The following is a 12,295-nucleotide window of genomic DNA, read 5'->3' on the forward strand; positions in this document are numbered from 1 at the left end:
TTTAATTTACATTTTCAGAAAAAAATTATAGAATTAAATACCTTTGAACCAGCAAGACTGTTCATTACAGGAAGTTATTATTTTGATCAGGCTGTTGGTTTCTGGAGTCTCTTGGCAACAATACAAAAATAGCTTTCCCTTGTTAAGAAAGAACAATCTGCAAAAACAAATTAGAAATGTGTTAAGGACAAAATAAACACACGTTTTATTTTTTAAACTTGGGGGCCACTGAATTTCACAGACTTCTGGAATCTGGGGAGCTCCACCCAACTGCGACACATTTTATTGCTCTGTTATAGGTCTGGCATGAGAGGAATAATTTTCCAAATGTTGGAACAATGTGGATTCACATTTTTCCAGAAGCAAAAAAAAACCTATCTTACATATTAAATTCCAAATAGAGAAACAGTGTTTGTATCACTCTTCCCATTTTATGATGGAATTTGAGAACTAAGGGAAAAATTATATATATGAAAATGGCATATCTAAGTGTGGTTGAAACCTACATCTGGTGAAAGGATTTTTAAATCAGTGTAGAAAAGTCAATTCACAGAGCTAAGCTCCCACGTTGTGAAATCCCACTTAGAACAGTCACTTGAGGCCAGTCACCTGGGATTTGTTGAAATAACTCCTGTCTAGGTCTTGCTGTTACATATTATACACGCATTGCTGGCTGCTAAAGAGAGCTTGGTATAACTCTGGCTGAGAAATAGTTCTTGGAATACTTGCTTAGTCTAGTAGTTCCTTTTAGGTGTTTGGAAATTGACTTAATTGCCATTGTAACCAACACACCTATTTGGGTGGGGTGGGGAAAGTCTGATTCACTAGACTTTTTAAAAAAGTATGAAATTGCAATTTTTCACGAGTAAACAAAAGGATGGTATAAACAACTTGCAATGGAAAGTGATGTTCCATGTTTTACCCCTACTCTACGAAATGGGCAGAGAAAAAATGCAGAGCTGTTCAAAAGACTTGTATGAACAAAGTTACTCAGTTGGAATTGAATCGTGGCTTAGGCACGTGGGTAAAGCTGTCTAGGTCTTGCTCTCCTAAATTGAAGGCGTGGTGCTGGAGCGAAATGGAGGAAGCTGAGGCCGAGGGGTTGAGTGACTCCTTCAGTTTTACCTGGGGCTTCGGTCACATCATTCCACCAAGATGCGCCGAGCAGGCACATGTTTGCATTTGTGAGAATCAAGGCCAGTGAGAACAGAGCCTGCGCATTTGGAACAGTCCTTGCCTCTTTTGCTCAGACACAAGTAGTCGTGTTCCTTTTTATTAGAGCTAGCACGTTCACACCCAGATGACACTGTGTTTTCCCTGGCTGTCTGCTCCCCTTCCTGATGTCTGCATTTCTGCTTGTCCACTGCTGTCCTTTGCACTCGCCTTTCCCTCTCCTTGGTCCCCACCCTCCCTGGTGCTGACTATCCCTCCCTCCATGTCCCCTTCCCACAGCTGGTCCCCCAGCCTACTGCAGTACCTGCCTGGGGAGGAGGCTTTCCTCTTTCTCCTCGCTCAGTGGAAGCTTCCCCAGGGGTCTCCGCAGCAGCCACCAGCCAGCTCGGACCAGGACTGCACTTCCAGGCTCTCTGATGCAGCGGACAGGTTGCAGAGTGGAGTGGCAACTGAAGGAAGGGGAGGTTCAGTGAGATTTGTGACTTCTGTCTCTGGAGAGGCAGGCAAAGCTGATACCACAGTGTTGAGAACTAAAGCATCTCCAGAGACCATGTGGTACAGCCCTGGGCTCTCAGGGGTAAGGTATCATGCCCCCCCCGAGAGACGCCTGAGGTCTTGAGAGGTTAAGTGATCTGCCCCAAATCTCACAGCTAACAAACGGTGGAGGGCCCTGTGCACGCACGTGGATGTGACAGAGAAACTACAACTTGGCTGGCTTCCTTCTAGAACTGACTTTTTCTTCCAATTGGAGAAATTGGTAAAATACAGGAAAGTACAAAGAATGTAATGTAACAATCAACTAGACTCTCATCACACACATTTAAAACTGTTATGCCTTTTGCAATATTTGCTGCCTGTTTCTTTTTAAAATCTCTATTATTTCATGTGTTCATGCTCTTGGGGAAAAAGATGGGCAAAATAAAGAAGTAATGCATTAATTCTCTTAAGAAAAAGGCAGAAAAGAGAAAGACAGTACACCCTGTAGATAGCACGAGCGCCCCTGCCGCAGCTTCATTCCCCTCCTTTCTTCTCCAGAAACGAAATCACAACAATCTTGAGTCTGATGAGAATCCTTCCAATGTGACCTACATGTCAGGAGCCACAACCGGTATGCAATCTTGTTTTACATGTGCTTCCAGATCATAGTTTATGGATCATCTTGGCATGCGCTTTCTTTACTAACAACATATGCTGAGATGTGCCGCTCACATGTTTATTTTGTGAATTATAACCATCACACAGTAATACATTGTGTGCACATACAGTATTTTATCTAGTTAGTCCCCTCCAAATGTTCATTTATGATTTGGTCACCTCCATTTCTCTTCCAAACCATATCCCAGTAAACATCCTTGGACCTGCCTCCCTGCGCGTGCAGGTGTGTTTTCCCAGAGATGAGATTGCACGTGTTTGTTGGTCACGCACATTTTCACTTGCCCTCGATATTGCCAAATTGCTGTCCAAAGTGGCTGCAATGAATATATTCCTGCCAACTTGAATGGGGGATTCTGTTTCTGTAAATCCTTCCCATACTCAATGGTCTTAGTCTTTTTAATTTTTATACAGCCTATTGAAATATAGTGCATCATTTCACTGTGCAAGCCGAAAATCAGACATTAGGTGGGTGTTCTCAACACTTCAATTTGTGTGTGGCAATGTAATTGTGATGAGACCCTAGCAGAGGGTATGGCTTGACTCCACCAAAACAGTGGTTAACGCCTCGGGCCTGGAAATCTATCTTCCACTTGTGCCATCGTTGCACATCTTTTGAGGCGCATTGATGATTTAGCTATTGTATGTGAAAGACAGTGACATAGACTGATTAGCCTCATATAAAAAGGCATTTGGCAAATAAAATTCTATGTAGCCCATATTTAACTGCTTTCTAACAAGTCAACTGCTTGATTACACAGATAAAAAAATTAAACTCCAGAAAGATTAAATGACTTAACTAAGATCTCATGGGAAGTCTTCTTTCGGGAAAATATATTTCAAAAGGTTGAATAATTGGCTAAGAAACACTGACATAAAAGCGAATGACCCTTTCGGGTCCCCATCGAGTGGGGTCTCCTCCTGATTCTGCGCACTACCTCTGCCTCTCAGCAGCTCCCATTTCTGCCCGGGATTTTCACGTGCACGAGGACAGAGCCCGGCTTATGGAAGATACTAAACAAATATTAGCTGAATTAATGAATAACTCAAAAAGGGGAACATATCAAAATGTCTGTGGTGTGCACACGTGTGTTTGAAACATGTCCCCAGAAAATAAAAATATTCTGTCTCCCAGGGAAGTGTACTCCCATCCTTTCCCTCCACTTGTTCCCCTCTTTGCCTCTCCAGTCCCTACAAGAGGATCTTAGTTGTAGACTGGCCCAAATAAGGAGGGGAGTTTGGATTAAAAGTGTGGTACTGGATAAACAGATTTTACGGAAAGATTTTATACGATAGAAACAGGGAACATGAGGTATAAACATCATTAGGGATACAGGTGGATAGACTATTTAAATTTTGTGACAGATATCATCACTAACATGTACAATATATCATGGGACAAATTATATTCGTTTTTATATAAATTGTGATAAAGACAAAAGAGCATTGTCTTTTTTAATGACTTACCAATGTAACAAAATCTATAACATTAAGCAACAGTTAGTCTAAAAGTTGGCTGCATGCATAAAACTAAAAAGAAGTCATTTGGATCGAGATAAATGATCAACTTTATTGATTAAAGGACACGTTTTTCAGGTGCAAGGCCAAGGTCTGAGAGTGCTGTTTGTGGGTCTGAGATGGATGCTGCTTACATGTAGAGAGGAAGCACGACGTCGAAGGTGGTTATTTCATGAGATTTACGAGAATAGGTCTACATTGAAACCAAGAAATATATAAATGAATATCAAATTAACAAGAAATGAATAGACAGAAGAAACTCCAAGGACAAGAGGCAGGTCTGCGGCTTGAGAACCAGACAGTACTCTGTAAGGCCTCCAGTCATAGTCCAGCCAGGGACAATCTGCTCTCTTGACTCCTGCGGTTTCTACGGCCATGATTCACCGGCTGGCATCAGAGCAGAGATTCACACCGCTGTTCTCAATCAAGAGCGAAGCTTTGGAAGAGGAAATAAAAAATAACTTTCCCATATTTGGAGGTAACAAATGTGACAACATGGAATAATACCGCTCTCAGAGGAGCTGTGAGGTTTTCACTAATCACGGTTATTAGTCATCTGAAGGCCAACGCCTCCACCAGCACAGGGTTCCCTTATACCTTGCTGGAGGATCTTTTATTATAGAGCCTTTATGTGTCACATTAAAAGCATTTACCAAGCATTTTATAATCATTATTTACTGCTTTTCATGGCAACCTTACGCTACACTTCAGCCTGCCCTTTAAACTCCAGGAAGCAGCTGCTTAGGACACCCGGGACCAGCGGTCCAAAGGCTGCTCTTGAAATCTTTTGCTGGGGTCCTGTTTAATCTTAACCAAAGTGAAAGTTCAGAAGTTATCGTGGTCAGAAAAGAGGATAGATAATTTAGCTGTCTTTTGTACTTTTAGGACTATGATGATTGCTGACTTGCAAGAAAAAAATTTCCTTAAAATTAAAAGTATAGAAAAGAGTTAGAAACAGGACACTTCACGTCAAAGAGGTTAAAATTATAAACAGAAAGATCCAATGTAGTTTATGCCTTTTAAATCTAATTGTTTTCAGCATTTACCATGTATACCACATTTATAGCATGAAAATTAGTAAAAATAGCATTAGTTGATTATTTGATGTGAAAGAAATTCAATAAAGTAAATGTCTTAGTTATGCTTGAAAATTATCTTGCAGGCCAGACCATGGAGGAAATTTATTAGGTTAACTTAAAATTTTGTTGATTTTTAATTCATATATTAAAGAAGAGAAGGGTGCTTGTGATTCCAGAAAGCCTGAGGGATACTCCATGCATCTGAATTCTGGGAGAAGTGGTGTATACGTGAGTCATTTTAAACTAGACTGGACTCAACATTCAGGAACATTCCATGGGGAGTTTCCTGACATTGACAATGAGTAAGACACTTTAGGAGAATCCCTTTCCATTTCTGGGGCTATTCCCCATGCTCCCTGTCCTAATTTGTCAGTCTTCTGATCGAAAAAGAAACCCCAATGTCCGCCTATTTGGTCAGTGCATATTTTATGAGATGTGTACCTCGGTTACATAGTAAAATAGTATTTATAAAAATAAACCAAAGCAGGGAAGAATATGAGGTTGATACACAAAAATAGATTTTCAAGGAAATATGCTAATTGTCAATTGATTTGAGGAATTTTATTGAAAATATTCCATTTCATTTGAACAAGGAAGCAGACTAGAATCTGCTGTCACTCCTCTGTTCCCAAATCTAAAGTGGAAGAGAGCACATAGAATATTAAAATCCCACATAAATGACTTAATAAGTGTTGAAGAATAATTCAATTTTTCATTCATTAGTCATTTTCACTTCATAAAATAATAACTATTTTTTTTAAAGATTGGCGCCTGAGCTAACAACTGTTGCCAATCTTTTTTTTTTTTTTTCCTGCTTTTTCTCCCCCTTATCCCCCCAGTACATAGTTGTATATTTTTTAGTTGTGGGTCCCTCTAGTTGTGGCATGTGGGATGCTGCCTCACTGTGGCCTGACGAGCGATGCCATGTCCAAACCCAGGATCCGAACCGGCGAAACCCTGGGCCGCCGAAGCGGAGCGCACACACTTAACCACTCGGCCACGGGGCCGGCCCCTAAAATAATAACTATTGATAATGTAAATACAGAAATTTTTACGGATTTTTTCCCTAGTGGCACAAGATTGAACTTTCTGAAATTTGTCACGTAAAGTACTAGTCAAGTAGTTTACGAGTAGTCATGGACCTGATTAAATGTTGTCTAAACAATTGTTCCCAGGGTGAACACAATTGCTGCCATTCAGGGGATGTTCCTCCCAACTGTGTTTTTGTTTTTGTTTTTGTTTTTTAATTTTAGAAACTGCAACTGGCTTATATGCACTGCAATGATGGTAATATTATTCTGTCAAGAGAGAGCACTGTTCCTATAGAGTGTAAGTAGAACTGACACATTTACGGCATATATTTATAGGTTTCCAGACATGGTTCTTTTCCATCAGCACAGTCAGAACTAGGAACAAAGCCCAGGAATTTAGCTTCTAGTCTCTTGTTCTAACAACGCTCCATCCCCCTACAAAAAAACTCATCTTAGCTTGTCAGGAAGAAAGGGTCTTCAGCTCCAGTAAATTGCACGGCTATAATTTAAGAAGAAAAAAGAAAGAAAGGAAGAAAGAGTGGGAAAAAAGGTAAATCAACTTTCATTCCAAATGTTTAGGATTCTAGTAGGACATATTGCTCTTATATCTTTGAGTACTGCTCAAAGATTTCTACTGAAGTACTGGTACAATTTCCCCTAAGTGCATAGGGAGTTTTCTCACTCATGCTCTCTACTGCCACCCCTCAACCGCCCTTCTCTTACCGCACTAGGAGCTTCCCCTCTGATCCTGCACTGTGCATTAGTGCAAGGGGCAGTGTTCTTTCAGGAAGAGCAGGAAGTTGATCTTGGAAAGGGTGAGCACTGAACAGCCAATGGTCTCTGCTGTCCTGGGATTATGCACCCTTTTGATAATGGGTTGAAATACTCAGATTTTGGCATTGGGTTGTGCTTGTGTTGTCACAGTGCTATTTGGAGCACAGAAAATGTTTCCGCCAGATATCTCAAAAAATTGTTTTAAAAAATGGGTTTTCCCGATGGTACAGCTGTAAAGATTCCTGCATGATCTGTTTCCACAGCGAGACTGTAAGTGGAGAGGGAAGCTGTTGCTTTGCAGGGAGAAGGAACTTGGATCTCTGATCTCTTTCTGGTCTTCCGCATTTAGAGTTCATCAGGATCAAACCAATTTCAGAAAGTCTCTCCGCCCAGGGATGCACTGCCGGAAATACTGCTCCCGGGCTCTGGACCCCTCACCCAGAAGGGAGATGGCATGTTTTCCCCACCGGTTCCCACCAGGCTTTCAGTTGGCTTTTTTTTTTGTCCTTGTCGTCTTGTTCTTCTTTGTATCTAGGCTACAAGTTAGAGTTGGAGTTCCTGAATAGAGTTTTCTGCACTTTCCCTTGAAATATATATGGGTATATGTTTGTACATAATTTTCACTTTGTTCATGGCCACTGCTGAAAGATTCTTGTATTTTTGTTGTTGTTAGTATAGCATGCTCCAACCGTATTCTCAATAATCTGCAATATCATTTGCTGTAATATGAGAGGTTAGGACATATGCTTCTAATGCATTACTGGGACCGTTGTATTATTTCTTACCCAAGCCAGTCGGTGAACCCATCAGTTCAGCAACGATGACAATAAATGACTCTAGTGTCAGGGACCTTGGCACTCAGTCCTGGGGCCTTTTCTCTTCTCAGTCTCCATTCAGCCCCTTGGGGACATTACCCCAGCTCCTGCTCTACTTGTTGTTTATGTGCTGAAGATGCCCAAATTTATACCACCAGCTCAGAACTCTCTTTGGAGACAGACTCATATATTCAATTGCTTATGATATTTCTACTTAAAAGTCTAAGAAAAATTTAATTTTCAGTAAATTCAGCTTCCGATTTGCTTCTCAAATTTGCTCCACTGCCGACTTCCATGTCTTAATCAGCCAAAGGCAACTCCAACATTCCAGTTGCTCCAGCCAAAAATTTGGAGTCTTTCTTGTCCCTTCTATTTCGTGCCCCACATGTAGACAGTGAGGAGAGACTGCTGGCTTCATTCCAACAGCTCTCCAGGATCCCATGGCTTCTCCTGCCCTCAGCTCTCACCTGGATTACTGTAATGGGCTCCTCACCAGCCTCGCTGCTTCTGTCCTCACCCTCTATCATCTGAGCTCATCTCCTGCAACTTCTCCCCTCATTCTTTTGTCACCAAGTCCTTCCTGCAGTTCACAGAATGGGCCCTGTTCCTTTCTGATTCCTTTTGCACTGGGTGTTCTCTCTTCCTGAAAACAGCCCCATCGCAATTCCCTCTCTTCTGTTGTCTTTGCTCAAAGTTTCCTTGACAACCAGGTCTTTCTGGAAATCCCTCCTTAAAATGCACCCTCAACTCCACAGTTCCCATTATATGCCCTACATCCTTTTCTCCTCACAGCTGTCTAATATACTACATAATTTACCCATTCATTATTTTTGTATTTATCACCTCTTCTTGCCCCTGCCTCCCCCCCGGCTCCGACCCTGTGCAAGATCCACCAGTGCAAGATCTTTGTCTGTTTTAGTCTGACATATCCCAGGCCCCTAGAACAGAGCTTAATAAATATCTCTTGAATGAATGACGTCTTAAAGAGGTGTGGAGTTAAGGCAATGCTGTAGAAAATAACGTCTATTCCCTTACAGGGCTCAAAAACTAAGGGAGGGAGAAGGGAAACCCAAATGAAAAATTGCAAGAGTGCGACCCATGGCACTTCTCATTAGACAAAAAGCACGAAGAGCAGCGAAGGAATGGTGGAGGCAGTGAGCATGAATATATTCAGGGAGGATGGTGGACAGCATTGAACTCGCTGCTCTCAGGTTGCAGGTGATGGAGCCTGACTTGGGTCAGGCAGCAGCTGGTTCCCTGAGAATCCCTTGTAAGGCCTAAGGCATATGTTAATAGAGTGGAGATGGTTGAGAAAGCCTCTCTGGTTCGTGTCCTTCTGAGCCTTCATACAGACTGTTCCTTCTACGTGGACACCCTTCCTTCTTTTCACCTAGCCAATTTTGACTTCTCCTTCTGGTGTTGGTGTGCCTACCGCTTCCTCAGGGATCCTTCCTAAGCCTCTCCCTTTCCCACAGGAGTGGATCCTCCACACAGCGCTCCTGTAGCTCTTTACTTTCTCATCAGACTAGCTTTTGAAGCCTTTCTTCCTGACCCATCTGTAAATTCCTCAGGGCAAGGAGTATCTTTGTCCCGTTCCCAGCTCTAACCCTAATACCCAGCAGCCGCGGAATGTCTCTGGAATGAATGACTGTCAGCCACACCTTAATCCAGGTTGTATTAGCAATTAGCATCGACAGGGAACCTGGGTTCCACATTGACAGGCTCTGATCTCCCAGGCAGACTGTCTCCTATTCCCACTGTACCTAATAGCTTTTATTCACGGAGGAATGACTCCTCAGAAATACTTTAGAGGAAAAGAGAAAAAAGGTGTCTAAAACTGAGAGTCCCCTCACTTTATCTAATTCTTCCCTTGGCACATGTTGAGTGCTTGGTGGGATACAGAATTGCATGACTTTTCCTGCTTGTAAGTGGCTCAGAGCTGGGTGGGGAGAAAGGTAGTAAGAATTATTTGAAATATTGAAATAAGTGATATTAGAGAGAAGTATTAACATGATCGTGGTAGCCCTGTGCTTGATCCTGGAGGCCACCAGAACTGTCTTAAAGGGTAAGTTTGGCACCCCAGTAATCTAGAACAGGGCCCAAAGCTGACCCACTGCCGGTTTGTGTATGGTCTGGGAGCTAAGAGTGGCTTAAATATATTTAAATGGTGGGGGAAAAAAGGAAAAATAATATTTCATGACACATGTAAATTACATGAAATTCACATTTTAATATCCATAACTAAAGTTTTTTTGGAACACAACCATGCCCATTCATTGATGTCCAAAAGCAGGTTTGTTGCAACAGAAACCATGTAGTTCAAAAGCCAAAAGTATTCACTATTGCCCCTTTATAGAAAAAAATTGCTGACCTTTGGGTTAGAGAAAATAGCATGTACAAAGCTCTATTTGCAAGCTATTCAGCTTGATTGGAGTGTAAGATGCACCTGCGCGCGGGTGTGTATGTGTGTGGTGGAAGTGTGTGTGTGTGTGTGTGTGTGTGTGTGTGTGGAAGGGGTGGGATATGCCAGGAGATGAGGCTGAAGAGAGAGCAGGGGACGACCTTGAATGGATTTTGTGCACCATGCTGAAGACGTGGGCTTCTTCTGTAGGTGGTGGGGAGCTCACGCAGGGGTTTGAGCAGGACAGTGACCAGCTCAGACTCGTGTATCATTGAGATAATTTCTCGGCCATTTGTGTCTGTGCGGGGTGGCCTGGCGGGTAGAGATCCTGAGACTCCAGCACGCTTGGTAATTAATCCCGTAGTCGTCATTTCATGATCCAATTTTTTATGTCTCCACCAAAAGTGTGCTAAATCTGTAGCACTTTCTTTTTTTTCCTCTATCCTTTCAAGGAATCCTTTAAAAACTGTCATCTTAATCAGGAAGATTGCTTTGCTCTTGTTAGGAGAACTTATATAAAGTCTTTTAGAGTTTTCATGGGGAAGAAAGCTGCATTTAAGCTACAGTACAGTTGGGATTCACAGTCTTTTTGTTTTTGTTTGTTTATAGGGCAATTTGCAAGAATATTCCTGGCCCATCATCCTGGAAAAATTCCTCTCCATCTTCCCTCACGGCCTCCTTAGACTTCAAAGAAGACTACCGTAGAGAGCTGGTGGGTGGGACAGGCCCCAGATGGGATGTTCTTGGCATCCACGTGTGCACACCTCTGGAAATGCTCTCATTTTAAAATTGCAGAGTTAGCATGCTCTGGTCACCTTTTGGGGCCCTCTTTGAGGTGTATAGTTTAACTATTAATTCTATACTTCAAAGAGAGTGCTATTCATGAATGCAGCTGCAGAGCATTTAAATTATTATCTCCACCACAGTAGTCTCCTCCAGCTTTGTCTTTAAAATAATAAAAATCAAATGTTAATCTGTCGTTACGAGTAGTTAGGGCAGTAGCATTCCTAGAACAGAAGACCAACTATGCTGCATTTCTTCTAAGAAGAGCATTCCTCTTGCTTTTAGATATTTGTATGGTTTGTCCTTGCTGTCATTCAAGGAAGTGTTTATGTTGATGAGGAAAAGATGATACGTAAGTATCAGTGTCTTTGATGGATAGAAAATATGAAAGATACATTATAGTTTCACCTTAACATATGAGTTCCACTGGGTGGGAGGAAATGAAAGGTCAAGCTTTTAAATATTCCTTGTGCTGTTTTTGCTAATAATTTTCTCTTCATTTGTCTTTTGTTTCAAAAATGACAATTATTAAGGACAGCAACAACTTAAAAAACGTTAAAAACCATTTTTAAAAAACGACATGTATATTACTAAAGTTATGTGAGAACATTCTGTAAGTTATATAAGTGATGACCTTCTATTTTGTTCGCCAGCATCAAATAATGAATTATAACTACTCTTCATGTTCATTCATTGATATTTTCTAGAACACGTCTCTGAGAGGCTCAAAGACCTTATGTTCTTTGTTACTATTATCTGCAAAATATCATGCTTCTAACATGTGGCCTCATGTCAGTTGTATAGTTTTATACATCATGTTAGTTCCTTTTTACTTGGGTATGAAGGAACAATGTGGTCACCCAGACTTGAATAATAACAAAACAGTGGGAAGATATAGGAGGTTAATGGTAAAAAAATATGGCATTTTAATACTATTTAAAGTTTATATTTGTAGTAATTATTACTTAAGAATACAATTGAAATGATTAACTACAAAAGCTTAATAGTGGTAAATTTAACAGTTAAACCTCTTTTGGTCATAAATTACAGAAAACCTAATTCAATTGGCTTAAACAAAAAGGGGTTCCATCCATTGGCTCATTTAACTTAGCATTACAGTATATATCAGCTGGATGAAGGAGCTCAAAAGATACAATTGGGTTTCAGCCTTTTCTCCATTGACACCCCTTGATTTCACTTCTGTGGTCACAAGATGGCGACCAGCAGGTTCTACATCATGTCACGCCATTCCTCTTTCTACCAAGGGAGAAGAACAGGAGTCTTCTTCTCAGTAGTTCTACTGACAACTCCTATTGCCTGTCACTGACTCTGGTGAGGGGAAGGCAATGTGCTGATGGCTTAGACTCATCCACATGCTCCACAATGATCTTGAAGCAAGTGGGCCAAGGGTAGTGGAGGGGATGGATTCCCGGAGGAATCTGGTGCAGTTACTGGAAGACTTCGCTGGATGTTCACTAGAGTATGGACTTTGGAGATTTTGGGCAACCTCTGGTTCAGGGCTCACCTTGAGAGTAGCAAAGAATGAGGCTGATGAGATTCATAAATTTT

Source organism: Equus quagga, chromosome 6 (genome assembly GCF_021613505.1).
Source record: "Equus quagga isolate Etosha38 chromosome 6, UCLA_HA_Equagga_1.0, whole genome shotgun sequence".
Classification (NCBI taxonomy): domain Eukaryota; kingdom Metazoa; phylum Chordata; class Mammalia; order Perissodactyla; family Equidae; genus Equus; species Equus quagga.